Source organism: Triturus cristatus, chromosome 10, assembly GCF_964204655.1.
Source record: "Triturus cristatus chromosome 10, aTriCri1.1, whole genome shotgun sequence".
NCBI classification, from domain to species: domain Eukaryota; kingdom Metazoa; phylum Chordata; class Amphibia; order Caudata; family Salamandridae; genus Triturus; species Triturus cristatus.
Genome location: NC_140593.1, coordinates 382918058 through 382934233, shown reverse-complemented (window position 1 = coordinate 382934233; position 16176 = coordinate 382918058). Strand labels below are relative to the sequence as shown.

General features: G+C 43.0%; 1 protein-coding gene across 2 annotated transcripts in view; it reads right to left on the bottom strand.

Annotated features, from left to right (window-relative positions):
- HOXA3 (homeobox A3) overlaps nt 1-16176 on the bottom strand; it is a 130666-nt gene that overhangs the window by 80220 nt on the left and 34270 nt on the right. For both annotated transcript variants that reach the window (XM_085631628.1, XM_085631627.1), the window contains exon 2: nt 15989-16168. The gene's annotated coding sequence lies outside the window, so the exon portion shown is untranslated. The remainder of the gene's footprint in view (nt 1-15988; nt 16169-16176) is intronic.

Genomic DNA, 16176 nt, shown 5'->3' with positions numbered 1-16176 from the left:
ACTAAAACCTCACCTTCTTTATTTTTATTTTCATGTTTAACACATTCCCGAAAGGGTAGGCAGTACTTTCATTGCACGTGGATATTATCCTTTCATGCAAAAGTACCAATACTGATTTGGGTTGTCCCCCACCTTCTCTGAAAATAGCCCTTCTCTGAGAGATTTTAAACTTTTAATTCAGTCAAGCGATTTTAACACAGTCAAGCGATCTTTTCCGATAATATTGCCATTGACATTTTCATCCATGTTTGGTACAGATTCACGCCTTTCATTGTTGAATTCGGTATTTTCCATGATGATTTGTCATGCGGTTACGCTGCTAATCTACAAATGCATGCTCATGGTTGCTAATAAAGTTTGACATTGGGCTAAAGAATACAAAGGTTGACGTACTAGTTCTATATCTTGAGACGGGGAGGTTAGTCCCTTCTCGATTTTTGACATTCATTACCAAGGACGGTCACGTGATTTCGGGAGCTGCTCACCTGAGATCTGTGGAGGTTTCCCGTCATTAGGCCGTTCCTTTTCTATTTAAACACGGACTTCTCAGTCCGTAAACGACTCCGGGCACGGGGGGATCACATAGGTGGATCTGCCTGGCAGGGGACTTGGACTAAGTACATACCGCGTGAAATTCTGTTCTTTCTTCAGCGGTCCTCCCCTTTTTTAACATAATTATGATTTAGCGGGACGATGAACTTTTGAGTAATCCTTACGTTTCTTTTAAATTGCAGTTGTTCTGTAGTCCCGCCACCCGTCCGTATGCCTAAGGAGCGTTGTTTCTTACAAATACACGTAAGCCCTGTTTGTTCTTCATGTTGACTTCCAAAGTGGGGTGTTTGTACCATTTTACTATTGGTGCTTTCTCTACACATTTGGTTTACCAGTATATGGTTTTGAGTAAATTCTTTCGTCACCTAGTATTTAATTGAACGATAGAAATGATGAAAAGATCCGTTTCTATTGATGAATACATTGAGATTAGCATACAATGTTTGTTTCTCTCGTTCTGTTTTCATTTGAAAGACAGTGAGACATAGATTTATGTCACCGTCTGTTTAAACTTAATAATTTTGTAAGAATGTGCATTTGTGCTCCCCCACAATTTTTTCAGTATCTCCTCTAGTGTTTGAGATGCGTATATAAAACAATGATCTGGTATTAACAATATATATATGTACTAGACGTTTATGTTGTTTTTTTACAGACACTTCAAGGCTTTTGGGAAATTCTCGAAGGCTTCTGCTAAAACCGTTATTTAATTCGGTTTTGTCTTTCACCTGAGGTTAGGGTAAGCCTTACTGAGCTTATACCGCCCAGGTGACTGTGTGAATGAATGAAAAGCTTTATTCGGTAAGGCAATTACATACCATAAAAGCATTTACATATAAAAAAAGGACTTTTACAAAATATACATATAACATTGATAAAAAAGGTAAGTTGTTTTTACCTGACTAAATGGCAGTAAGTGCAAAAGCGGCAGATAAGAGATATTCATATAGAATTAAAAAGAGGTTTAACAATGACTAGAATAAGAATAATAAAAGTACAGTAAAAATATTCAGACGGTCGAAGAAGAACAAACCCCCCACTAGCAAGTTTAAGATGCATAGGGGGGCTAATCCCAGTTCATCGTAAGGAAGGTTTAAGTGGTTCATGAGAGCCGTCTGATTTTGAATGTTAAGAACAAAAAAGGGGGCAAATTTCCCTTTAGAGGTTTGTTCTGTGTCGCACACAGAATTTTAGGAACTTTGCCATGTTTGTTGCCAATATTTCTGTTTCTAGCATTTGGAGGGCCATAAGAGCTGGTCGACATTGAGTTAGGCCCAAGTGTTTCAGAAACGGGATTAAGTATAACTTTCTTGGCTCTGCGTAAAATTTACAAAACATAATTACATGCAATGTCGATTGGGCGGAGAGGTCGTCACAGGGGCAAAGCGTCAATTGGGGGGTCCAGTCATTAATCACAGGGAAGGTGATTAGGCGATGGAATATGTTCAGTCGCAATCTGGTCAATAGGAATTTCTCGTAGTTACTTAGAGTGGAGTTCAGGTAAGGCTCTATTTGGTCAGTTGTCTGGATTGGAAGAGACATTTGCACGGAATTTTTGTTTATTTTAAGTGCCAGGCGCAAGGCTGCTAAATGGCTTGTACACATGTCACGCAATCTCTTTCTAGGGATTATGTTAATTTTTTGAGGGTTAGTAAAAAGATAATCAAGTCCTAAATCCGTTAGAAAATTTTTAACGTATACGAGCCAGGTAATGTGTGATCCGTGCTCCAATTTCATGCAATCAGAAATGAGTGCCTGGGTGAATTTTAGTTCCGGTGTAGACCAGATGCGATGCCATAAAAGAATAGGCTGCATTCGTATAACATCTGTGATATATGGAAGGCCCAATTCGCTGTGGATAATAAAAGTCGAAGTGGACGACGGGGCTGCCAAAAGGAATTTCAAAAAGGAATTCTCAGTCTTTTGGATTGAGGCGACTCGTGCACTGCCCCATATCCCAGCCCCGTAAATCGCCGTACTAAGGCATTTTGAGTTGTAAATGTCTAACATTTCCTTAGATGCTCTTTTGCCCAGTCTCCGGGCGAACACTCTCAAGGCCGTAGTTGCTTTTAAAAATTGTAAGTTTCTGCTCTCTATGGCGCTTTTCCAGGTGGTTTTGTTATCTATTACGACTCCCAGATAGGGATAGGTGGTGGTATGTTCTATTTTGGTGTCGTTTAAATAGATATTTTTAATTGTACGTGGTTGTTTACCTTAGGCCATTATGAAGGTCTTTTTGGCGTTGATGTTTAAGTCCAGGTGGTTCATGAAATTTGTGTATCTAACCAGTGCCTGTTGTAACTCAAGGGGGGTGCGGGCGAGTATGACTGCGTCATCCGCATAAAGAAGGGCGGGGATTGGGCGTAATTGGATGTGTGGTTGGTCCTGGCTACCCTTAAGCAAGGCTGCTTCTAGCCCGTTAGTGTATATGTTAAAAAGAAAGGGAGCCAGGACACAGCCTTGCCTAACCCCCCGCTCAATTCCAAAGGATGGCGTTAACTGCCCCCCTGAGCCATATCTTACTCTGGTGGTGGTATTCGAATAGATTTCTCTAATATAGTTGACCAGGTTGGTATCAATTCCCAGTTGTATCATGACAGTCCAAAGCTTGTTGTGGTCTACGCAGTCAAAGTCAGCGGATAGGTCAACGTATGCCATGTAAAGACTGCCACCCTTTGCATGGACATACTTCCCTCTCAAGAGGGTGAGGTTGAGGACCTGTTCTATGGTACCTCTTCCTTCCCTGAAGCCGAACTGTAGGTCAGATAAAATGTTATTTGTCTCAGCCCAGTTTTGTAGGCGGGCTAGAAGAATTCTACCTACTGCTTTACCAAAGGAATCCAGTAGGGATATAGGTCTGTAGCACGCAGGACTGTTCCTATTTCCCTTTTTAAATATGGGGACTAGGATCGAATCTGACCAGGAAGTTGGTAGTCCTACTTGTCCCAGCGCCTCTAAAACGTTTAGTAGCAGGGGGGCCCAGAAATCGATATTTGATTTGTATAGGTCCATGGGAACCGCGTCAGGTCCCGGGGCCTTTCCTGATCTGCTAACGTTCAGGGCCAGCTCCACCTCGGCGAGGTTGAAGTTCATTGTTAATGGGTTGGTTCGGACCATTGGTGAGCTGTGGGTCTGTGGGGATTGCCCTGCCGGGATTGAAAAAAATTTGAGAAGTGGGTGACCCATTCTTGTTCGGTAATAGTTGTTTCAAATGTACCACTGGCTTTTGGTCCCGTCAAAAAGGAGGAATTTACGATCTACCAGAACGTAACCGAATCTTTATTTTGGCAGCTGTCATGTAAAGCGGTCCAGTGTTCTTCTTTTAGTTCCTTTTTCCTAGAAGCTACTGCTTTAATATATGTTTGCCTAGCTAAAGAAACCTCAAGGGTATTTCTTGGGGATTTTTTAGGGTATTTTTGAGGTTTTTATGGGCTCTGGAGCATACTGAATTGAACCACCTGAACTTAGGTTTATCCTTTAATGTTTTTTGCCCCCTAGGGTGCACTGTCAGGGCGTTCTTTACCTCTGATGTTATTTTTTCATAATTGGCCACAATCTCGGCAGGGGGTGACGTCTCCGTTAAGCAGACTTCAAAGGCTGGACGAGCCGCATTAATTACAGATTCTAAGATGGCAGCCGGATCGATATTTGACCATTTAAGTGCGTAGCCGTTTAAACGGGACATGGAAATATGTTCCTCATGGTATATTGTTTCGGCGTTTTTTCTTGAAGCAGTGGTTTGGATAGTAACAGACAGTGGGAAATGGTCGCTGAATGCACAGTCATGAGTGATGACCTCGGTGATCAGGTTCGGGGGAGTGTTCCCTGCCAGAATAAAGTCAATACAGGAGGATAGTCCTCTACCGTTAAAGGTTGAGGCAAAGGGAGTTGTAGGGGCAGTGAGTTCATTTGCAAAGGCCAACTGAAGGAGGATCATGGTCTCGTTCAAAAGGGACCCCTTGTGAGAATGTGAGAAATGAGAAATGTTGTTTTGTAGGTGGTCCATGTGACCACAATTACCATTTAGGGTGCTCTTGCATAAAGTCAAATTAAAATCCCCCCCCAAATTATTATTGGTTCGTTGCCTTTACTAAGATTGAGTTGTTTTTGTAGGCAGTCACGGATTTCTTTAATGACCTACGTGAAGCTAGCATCCGAAAGGTTGTTGTAGATGTTAACTATTAGAATAGGTGGCATTCTAGTTATGTTTAGACATATAATCTGGTATTGTGGCTCGATTTTAAGGGTGTGGGCTTTCAGAGTTGGTATTAGGTTTGAGACATAAATGGTTAGTCCGCCCTTTGCTCTGCCGGATGTTGAGGGGAGTGCTGGGCTGAAGAAGGTCTTAAATCCATTTATGTGAATAGGGGTGGTTACCCATGTCTCCTGGAAAGCGAGAATTTCGCTTTCTTTGATGAATTTGACCCATTCTTCGTTTTGGATCTTTAAATGAAGGCCCGATATATTCCAGAATGTTATATTTAGGAGTGAGTGTTTTTCCTTACGTCTAATGGAGGTCCTGGGGGTAATTGACTTGGGCGCGAGAGAGTCCTCAGTAGGACTAATGTCGTCCTCCCTGCAAGAACTAGCTGTCACAGGGGAAGTATTTTCAAGGATGTTGATATAGTCAGGGTAAAAAGAGATCTCTAGTTGGTTTGTAGATATTGGGTAATTGGGAAGAGGAGGGACCAAAATATTGCCGTTATCGAGATTTGAGTCAGTATGTCCGATTGGTGTGGGAAGAGTCGGAGTAACGGTTGGAAGGGCGGGATTATCTAATGGTGTTGACTGTCAGTCCACCTCCTCTAGTGTAGTAAGTAGTTCAAATCTATTTTGAGTAAGAATGCACCCGTTCCCTCTATGGGCATTTGTTTGCTCGCTAAGATAGAAAAAGTCGAGTGACACCAGGTTGATGTTTGTAGTTTCGTGTGTTGTTGCCCTGTTAATCCTAAGAAGGGAGCGAACTAAGCCTGGTGACCTTAAGTTTACGACTATACAGTCTCCGGGACTTTTTTTATGAGAGTCACCAATCCAACCTACTCTTCTCACCATCAGGATCTGGTTTATGTGCCTTGGGTGGAAGTAGGTGTTTTTAGTGAGCCAGTTGGTGACCTTATTCCTTAGTGAAACCCATGTTTCTATTGTATCTTTTTGTAAAGGCGGAACGTTTGTTAGGACCAAGACATATGGCCGAGCAGCCGGTGGTAAGTTTAAGCAGTCTTTATTTGGGATTGTGGAAGTTGTGGGAACTGCCCTTTTATTGTGATTTAGGGTTGCTGGAGATCGCGCGGGTGGTTCCGCTGCGGTATTTGATCTAGAAGCTCCCTTTGTGCCCTGATTATTCAGTGGTCTTATTATAGGGGAAGTAATAGGAATGTTTATGGTAGGGTTATTAGAGTGTACTATTAAGGAAGGTGTGTTCCGTTCTAGTTGGAGGTCAGATTGGCTAGATACGGGCGGTATATTAGGGAAATGTAATCGGTTTATGCCATCAAGTAGCGTTTTTGTAAGTTGGACAAATTTGTCTTCAAAAACCGAAGAAAGTAAGGAGATCATTTCACCAAGTTTATCTTCTATGTCATGACTGACTGCTGATTGAATTGCCTTGACACTGTTTTGTACTGATAGCTTAATCGTTTCGCCAAGGGTAACTAATTGTGAATGGGGAAGTAGATTTTTTTCCTCTGTTTGTGTACCCATGTCGCAGGTAGCTTGGTGGAAAGAGGTCTTCCCCGTTTTGGGAGGTTGGCCTTTTCTATATGCCCCCCCCCCCCCCCCCCCCGGTGCTCGGTTTGGTTTTGGCTTACCCTCGTGTTAGGGGTTGATTTTGGAGGGGTGACTTCTTGCAAAGTTCCTTTTCGACCCGGTGAGGTTAGGGGGGAATGATCCGAAAGTTCAGTGACCGTTGTCCTAGTGGGTGATTTGGTCACTGAAGGTGGGTTTAAAACATCAGAGGTTCTGATTGATCTCGTAGAGGGTTCTAATGAAAGCCTCCTTTCAGTGGTTTGAATTTCCTGAATAATTAGGGATTCTGCTCTCAATAGATAGGCATCTAATGTGCCCGCTGTGCTTTTACGTGATTCCATTTTACAAGGTAGAAAGGTTGCAACACGAAGTGGACAAATTACGCGGTACGGCTCAAGGTGTATTAGAAGGAAGATAGGTCTTTACCGTCCGCTGTCTTCAGCCAGTCAGTATGGAACAATGAGGAGGCAATAGCCTTGGTCCCACAAATCTAGGATACTTTAACAGGAGATCTAGGTAACACAGCAAAGGTGGGTGGCCCGACCCGGCCTCCTCTGGCTCCGGACGGCCACAGACGGCCCGCCCTCTGCCCGGGCTCAGCCCGGCGACGCCCGCGCGCGTCCCGCGACGCGGAGGGAGCCGCTGTTTATCAAGCGCCTCCGGGCGCGCTGTTGGCCGGAAATGAGGTGGGCCGCTGAGGATCACGGGAGCTGTAGTCTCCCCTAACTGTGGCCCGCGATGTTTGTTGGGCGGCGGGGGAGACACACAGCGTTGGCGCCCCGTCCGCTATCCGCTGATGCAGAGCCCTGGTGAGTGCGTGTTATGCTGTTTAGCTGGTCTGCAGCAAGAGAGTCAATGGAAAGCCCCCAGTATGGTCGTTGTGGTCCTCTTCCTAGGACCGGAGGCAGCAATGAAGGATCGGTGGTGGCAGAGCAGCAAAAGCGGGACCCGCGCTGCGGGAGCCCGCGTCCGTTTTTAAAGTGCCTCCAGGCGCTGTTTGTGACGCTGTTGGAGGGCGCCAAAGAGTGCGGCAGGCAGTATGGTCGTTGTGGTCCTCTTCCTAGGACCGGAGGCAGCAATGAAGGATCGGTGGTGGCAGAGCAGCAAAAGCGGGACTGTGTGTTTAATAGGTCCTGAAGAAAACTTCGTGCAATGACGTCTAGAGGCTGGAACATGTCGACCCAATTATAATAGGATATATCTGACCAAGTTAATGTCAGTTGAAATTATCCGCTTCTACATTTGTTTTTAAACAGTACCAGGTTCGTCGTCATTAAAATTTCTTGTGGTCGAATCCTGTGCACTTTTTAATTGACACTATTCATACTGTGCACTCATCACATTGAATTTATTTTTTCTGGTTGGTTGGTTGAAGCACACCAGAGGTGCAGTAGGCACCTCTGGTGGAACCCTATGATGAAGCATGTCATCAACCAGGTTGGTGAGTGAGGGTTCATTTTATACACCAGATGGATTTGTTTAGGGCACTTTTACACATTGTGAGTTCCTTTTCTTTGGACTCCTTACATATATCTTTTTCTCGTTTTCTCCTTCGTATACACTCTTTTGTTGTTTTTGTTGTGATATAGGGGAAATAAGAGTGTGTCTCTACCCTCTCTCTCTTGTTGTTCATACATACCATGGCGACTCCTCAGTTTTGTCTGTACCAAAGCACCAAACCTGCAATGGCAGTGTTTATGTGTTAGGTGAGGTGCCTCCGAGAGTGGCAAAATACATGCTCAGCCCTTAGAGACCCTCTCTGGTCACACGGCCATTGGTATCTTTTACAAGGGACTTCCATGTGGGCCAGAGATGTGGCAATTGTGGAGACAAAGGGACAGTTTTGGGGAAGAACACAGGCCCTGGGAACCTGATTGGCAGGGACCTAGGGCACATTAAGTCAAAGCGCGTCAGAATTTTGGCAAAAAGTTGGGGGGGACTGCAAAAGAAACCCACTTTCTAACAGTCATGCTTTCCTACTTCTTGTTGTACAATAATTGTATTAGTAATATATGAAAAGGTGTATGCATTGCCACATTACAGGTGTGTGGCACTCTAGTAGCAAAATCATATCTTTTTTTCATAGGCATAATTTCAGGACCGACCAAAACCCCTAACCCCGCCCTCTTGTGGAGATTTTCTGAAATTTCAAGGAGCAATGAATTCTGGACAGGTAGCTCAAACCTGGAAGGTGGGAAGTGCCTTTTTTAATGACTTGCTTATCCTGGCAATTCCTCTGCCTCTTTGCTCTGTGGCATTGAAATGGGCACTTCCGGGGAGTGGCATTTTAATGAATTACACATAAATGTATTGCATTTGAACAAGAAGTAGGGGGAATTATTGGGAGCTTAAAAGAATATGCTTTCCTGAGGAATGCCTCAGATTGAATTCCCTGGAAAAGCAGAAACAGGTTGATACTCCAAGAGTAGATTTAATCTGTATTGGATATAAATAAAGCATTGATATAGGTCCCAGTTTCTATATCTCACATTTATTGATGTTCTCTCCCTTCTGAGTGTACAGTGCTGCCAAGAAGATGAATGGAAGTTACTCTGTTACACAATACAGCTTGACTTCCTCATCGCTGGGAAATGGAATGTGCTTATCTGTACCAATGCTTGACAGTAAAGGGGTCTCAACAAGCACTGGGCTTCCTTTTCACAGTAACTGGTGGAAGTATCCGTGTCACCTCTTAAGTGCCTCTACGAAGATTGGGTAAGGTACATTTCTTAGGAACAGAATTTAAAAGTGTTTCTTTCAACAGGTTTACATTCACAAATTGCTTGCACAAATTCTCCACCTACTATATTCCTTAAAATCCTGCACGACAAATTGACATTCTATCAAACTTTTATTTAGTTCCATCCCTAATTTCTTTTAAGTCTGCCACTGTTTTCCTTCTTCCTTCTGCCTGTCTCTTTTGCATTCAAGTTACTCTAAATATCATGCTTATCCATTTTAATCTCTTTTTGGAAGCCATAATTATCTTATTAATTCCAAGAAGCAATTGCTTCCCATATAGCCCCCTCTAATGATCACATCTGTGTTAATAATGTACCACAAAGAAACTGGTGGGAATGCCTGTAACGATCATGCAAAAATAACCCCTATAACTAATGGACTGACCACTAACTTTGGGATCCGGCATAGCATGCTACTTGCTGTAAACAGCTTCGATGCCTCATCAGGGGTAGTGAGCGCTACATAAATAAAATTTAAACAATTGAAATTTAAACTATTCATTGGCTTGACAGATTGTATGCATATCAAGGGTAAATGTCTGTCAGACTGTGATGTATAGAGTAATAGCAATTAGGCGGAACAAAGAATATGACCACTTGACCCCACCTCTGTGTTTCATATAGGTTTGCCTCCATTCCATTCATACTTAAACGATATCAACAAGCGATGAACCGGCAAGAAGAAGAAGATTGGCACTAAGTCCACCAAAGGGATCAAGCCATCCTCCTTCTATGAATGTCAGAGCTAAAACAAACCAGGGATGTTGGTTACAAATAAGAAGAAAATGTGACATAGATGAAGACGAATGAGTAAGAGTATCATGCTGTCCTTACTACACCAATAATTTGAGGGTCTTCTAAATATTTATGATTCGACTCCACAAGAGTAAACATTTTACAAAAATGAGGAAAAAACTCCCTAAGGGAGCACCTTACTCTACAAGAATTGCATTGAGTGCTGATCCAGTCTCAAGAGAAGATCTCAATACCATGCCGGCGGCATGAGACGACAAAAATCAACGGTTCACTGATAGGTTGGTTTGAGTATTGAATATTGAAAGAAATACGCAGAACAACTAAATATGTGGGGGGGGTTTTAAATCACCATTGACCTTTTCCAGGTTATCCCTTAATATATCAACTCTTATTTGCAGATTCCACTTTACCCCCACCTCTAACCCAGAGTGTGCAAAGTACTATTGTTGGAGTCCTCATTGGCCGAATATATAAAGCACCATTAACATCTTCCAAGTTGCCCTCCGAGTAGATGAAGCAATATGGTTTGTCAGTATCCATATTGTCCATATATATATAAATCAGCACTACTGTGTCAACCTTACCCCGGGATTTTAACGTGTCCTTGCCATTGCAGTCGTCTCATTGCCTTCAGCCGAGATAGACTTATTGCCATGCCACTGTCCACACTGAATGCCTTTCAGATCATCGCCTGAACAGTTGCAGTCCTGCATCTACGACTCGCGCCGGCTCCTTAGATGTGGCCACAGCTAACAAGACCATAAGCCTACAGCATCCTTGGTCTCCACACCATGCACTGCACAAGTCCTGTAAATGCTGCTAAATTCTGCCCCTTTCTGTGCCAGCGTCTACCAAATAAGTGCCCTTGGCCGCTGGCATCTAACTCCGCTTGGCTAACCTTATTGCTCCAACAGGAGCAATTCCAAAACTAGACCTCACATGAATGATGTCATGCGCATCGATGATTCCCATAACTAAAGGGAATTACATTATTCATAACAATGAGGGGTTTAACTAATCAGAAACCTTTAAAATGAAGTTATCAAGCTAATACTCTTGTAGTGACTGAAATCGTTTCTAGATGTGCATTTTTTTGAATGACAATATAAAACAATCAAAACACTGTTAACCCCTTCCGTGCTCCCGTCGGCCAATGGCCGTCGTGAGCACTACCTGGCTAGTGCTGCGCACGTCCGTTGGCCAACGCGCCCCTCCCACTTTCTCAAACCGCCGCGCCACAGCAGAATTCGCTCCGGGGTTAAGCGGTTAACATAAGCAATGCCTCTTGCTGACTAAGCAATCCACCAAGGAAACATAAATAAACACAAAAAATCCATGCATTCAACTACCTGTCTTTGGCTTGATATTGTAATGAGCGGATTTCATAACTATGGGCCTGACTTAGATCTTGGTGGACGGGTTACTCCGTCAAAACGGTGACGTATATCCTGTCCGCTGAAATATAAATCACATTATATCCTATGGGATTTATATTTCGGCGGACGGGATATACGTCACCATTGTGAAGGAATAACCCCTCCACTGAGATCTAAATCAGGCCTTATGTCTATAAAGTATCATGGAATCATTGGACTAAATCTACAAATATTGAATTACATAAACAAAATGTCTTTGCTCCATTCCATGTAAAGCAATTTACTTTCAGTAATCCTTAAAGGAAAAAATATATATTTTTCATGCCATGCTAATGGTGAAGTATCCAAAGCGTGAGGCTGAAGGCTCTATAACGCCATCTAGGGGTCCTGGGACATTGTCAAAGCACGGGACATGGGCCACATACATGGTTTATTATCATGTTAATGGAGCCCCTCGATGGCAAGGTAGGGCTACTCTCTCTGTTTACCTATGTGCCTTGAAGTGGCTCTTTTGCCTCACCTCTACCCCCCCCCCCCCCCCCCTTCAATATGTGTATCCCTCCCTATCTCGGGATCCTTTCTCCTTCTTTCTAGTCCATCTTGATGTACTCACCAGCTCTGTTTCTCTCTTTCTTTCTTTCTGTCCTCTCTCGTCCTCATACCCTCTTACCCTGCTCTCCATTTTCATATTTCTGGCTCCCCTTTCTCTCCCTCTTTCTGTTATCTCTCCATAATGCACTGCCTCTGTCTCTCTACTCTTCTCTCTATCTCTGTCTCTCTCTGCCTTTTCTGTCTCTATCTCTTGCTCTCTTTTATATCTGTCTCTCTCGGCCTTTTCTGTCTCTATCTCTTGCTCTCTTTAATGTCTGTCTCTTTTCAGTCTCTATCTCTAGCTCTCTTTTTTGTCTGACTCTCTGTGCTTTTTCTGTCTCTAGCTCTCTCTCCCTCGGCCTTTTCCGTCCCTATCTCTTGCTCTCTTTCTTCTCCTTTGGACTCTCTCACCGTCCCGTGTTCTGTATCACAGAACCGTGCATGCATGTCCTAGGAATTCATGTACTAATGCGAGTTGAACACTGAACAAAGGAGTAAGGCTACAATTGCAGACTATGGCGCCTGTGATGCAAGACGGAATTCTACAAAATGTAGTTGTAATGCTTATGTTTTTTTCCAAAGGCAGTAAGTGACACAACACAGGTGAAGACAAGCCCTGGCAAAGCCAATAGGTCGGTCCTTGGCAAGCTGATGCGATGGTTACATTTGTTATCTTTCAACTTGCAAGCATATTCCACAAATTAAAAAGAATAAAACAACGAAAACATATGCTTGTAATTAAAGTGTTAAATTTAAAAATAAAGTAACTATTGCAAATAATTTGAATAGAGCGGCACAGATCTTCCTCATAGGCATGTGTACTTCAAACAGGTAGAGAAACTATTGTTTAAGTATAATGCACATCAGAGGAAATTAGGAAATTTATAGGCACAAAAAGGTGCTATTGGCTTTGAATTACTGTATCCTGAAGATATAGTTGAAACACACAGGGAGTACTAAAAAATGAAAAGAGGTAAAAATAAAAAAATTGGTAAATAAAGCACTGGTCCACCAGCCCTTGCATGGAGGTGCATTTCTTTTTAAATGGATATCATCGAAAATGCTGTCACTTAGACTGTGAGATAGCCGAACGCTGAAGTGGCATGACCCATTGTGCCATATTGTAGTCAGTGCTGGGCAGAGGCAAGATGTGATTGACAATTGAACAGACCAATGGATGAAGAGGGTTGACCCAGACCTCCTTTGTTTATATATATTCATTTTTTATTTATTAATTTTTCATTACATGAGGCTTGTGGTAGAGCTAAAGCTGTCTCCGGGCTACATCTAAGATTATTACAGATACAAATGCCATGTGCCCTACTTTGCCAAATATACTCCCTAAGAAACGGGTTCAGTGCATGTAATTCTCATATAAAGGCTAAAATACAAGATGGCTCATTTTTGGGTACTATAAAATATTTGGGAAAATTCAAAATTGATAAGACCCGGCTGCCACTCAATATGTCTCTCGGTCCTGGCCTCTCTGTATTCTTAAAGTCGTGATACTTAAAAAGAACAGTTAAAATTGGACTGTGATAAAGTCCAGAAGCGTGTGCAAGTGAAAAGGGCTTTGGTTATGTTCTACCATGTGACCAGAATTTGCTTCTTGGGTCAGATGTCAGTGGCTTGGGTAGCAGTTTCCCAAACATGACAACATGCACAGGAAGATACTTCGACGTCTGAAGTGCCGTCCTGATGCCAGTTCTACTAACCTCGCCCTCACATTGTCAGCAAATGTCTTAATATTGTGCCACAAGTAACCTCCGTGTGAAACCCCTGAAGAGCTGACAGTACACACAGCCACTCCTGTTTGTGTGTCTTCAGCCACCATCGCTCCATGGCCCCTTGCTCCTGCAGCAGAAGATTTAATACACTACAAACACACCACCAAAAACATGGATTTCACAACTAAACGAGGAGCACGTACGTAGGTGGAGCAATGCAAATGTGGTGTGTGGAGGATGTTGTGTTGAAAATCGCAATTCTGCCCCTAGAGATTAAAAACAAAACGTCACTGTATGGGACCTTTAAGGTGTAATCATTTTACAAAATGTGTCTATTTGTTGACATGCCTTCTACTGTTGAGCAAAGGATTCATCAGCTACAGGTGAAAGGCAACCATCTATGTGCAAGCATAGACATCAAGGCTTAGGACCTAGACTCGAATAATGGATGCCAGTGATTTATAAACAGAATACTCCTCTTTTTCAGCTCTTCTTCACGAGTTGACACAGTCAGTGAACAGTGTGCATTGCCATGCACCCTCCAAAAAAAGTGCTTGACGCTGATTTTCTAAATACTTGCACAAAAAAGCAGCAGATGCAATTATGAATAGTCTGATGTGCCAATTCTACAAGTGTGTCATCCTTTCGATCACACAGGCAACGGTGGCATTGTAATTGTATCCTAGTTCTGCAATTATGTGGTTTAGAAATGCTCTGTGTTTATGTAGCTATATTATATACCATATAATTCTCTTGGTTGAATCTGTTCTTGCCTGAATGCTTAGCCTGTCCGAGTTATTGTGGAATTGTGGTTTTATGTTCGGATTCCACAGGGCCTACCACAGGCATGTTCATGTCACATGTCAAAAAAAATCTATTCTCCTGCCTTGTGTTGTCAAGAACAAACATGGTGTGTAATTTAAGACACCCCTCCACAGCTCAAGCGTTGCCAGTGCAGGGAGCTGATGGTCTGTTTTGCACCAGAACCCTAGCATCCAGCAATCCAAGTCCACAACAGGAAGGCCTAATGGGGCGGTGCAGGTTAAAATAAGGAGCCGTGGGTCAAGATAGAGGCGCGCCGCGCCTGTTTGCTGCCCTGATCCGGGCTGTTACAACTCATGAACCGACCTCTTTGGTTTGGAAGTTTATGTACAATGACTGACACGAAGGCACAACATTGCAAGTGATATAACTCAACAACAATCTAGATGGAAACTGACAAAGGGCTCCAAGGAAACCAGAGCAATGAACAAGACACACGTTTCCTGTTAATAGCAGTCAAATAAATAATAGTCCACTCTCTATCGAGACATGGCTGTCCTCATCAAATACATTTAAAATCGAAAACATTAAATACATTGTGGGTTCAAATCCCAGTGCATAGGATACCAGGGATAAACATCTGTTGTGTAAGGGCATCAGTAACAGTTATGGCGTCCAGCGAGTTTTGTGTGTAGCCCACCAAAAAGCTGATAGCAGAAGTGAGGGGCTGTCACATTCAGCATTGAGGCCTCCTGAAAAAAGAACATTAACTTTCACGTTTTCCACATAAAGACCAGCGATTTTAGACTTCCTGAAAACATAAGTTTATTTTATTCTAAAATCATATATATCTAGATTATTTCTATTTAAGTCCACACCTCTTTAAAAATGTATGCATTTGTGGCGGTATGAGGGTCACATCCTTAATGTTACACAAAAGACCCCTTTGAGGCAGCAAAACGAAGGTATGAAAGCATTAAGAAGAGGTGCTGTTAAACAGTCCGAGATCCAGTCCAAAAACAAGATGGCCTCCTCCGCCATCAAATGGAGCAATATAGACAACCAGCCGCCATTTTGAATCCGCGAGGCATTATTTGCTATGAAGCCAAACTCATATATTAAATGTGGACACAAGACAATCTTTCCACGTTTTATAACGGTTTTACACACGTCCATTACTCGCAATTGGGTTCCACAGCAATTAAAAAACTAATATCTTAATTTGAACGTTTCAATTGTTTCCATTCTGCGCATTTTAAAAACTAGAAAGAGCTGTTGTATTAAAGTAACAGTTTTAACGGCAAAGACTGACTTTGATGATATTTAACTAGCAAATAGCCTAAGTATAGCTATGCATAATGCCAGCGTGTTTCAATCTGCAAGTCATCAGTACAGGATGCATAAGAGACGATGGATGGGGGGAATGTGTGAGAGGCCGCTAGAGCCCGGAGCTGGGGCCTGCACAGTACACTGTCTCACAGGTCAAGAGTTTGAGGGTCAGACTTCATCTCTTAAAAAAACAATTAGTGGGATGGAAAATGTGTCCTCTCGGTGAACCCTTCTGGTCGCCCTGGCAAAGAACAGACTATGGGATTCTAAACAAAAGAGGGGCGGCTGCTGCCTTTCTGAAACGCGTTTCATTTTAAAAAATGCAGGCCGCTTCTCCAACCGCATTCGCACGGAAATCTAAAATTCGGCATGCAAATACAATAAAGTAACAAAAAAGATGCGCGGTTACCTTGGACGGGGGTCGCCGGCTTTCCGATCCTCTTAGCCATTCCCAGATTTCCAACCAGGAGGGACGCTTGGCGGCTGGAGCGACGGGTCTGTCTTCGTCATCCGTAATTCCACTTTTTTTCCAGACGAAATTTGGGCTTTCTCACCAAGTTCTTCTCCCAGACAACAGACATCGGAGTGGCTGCCGAA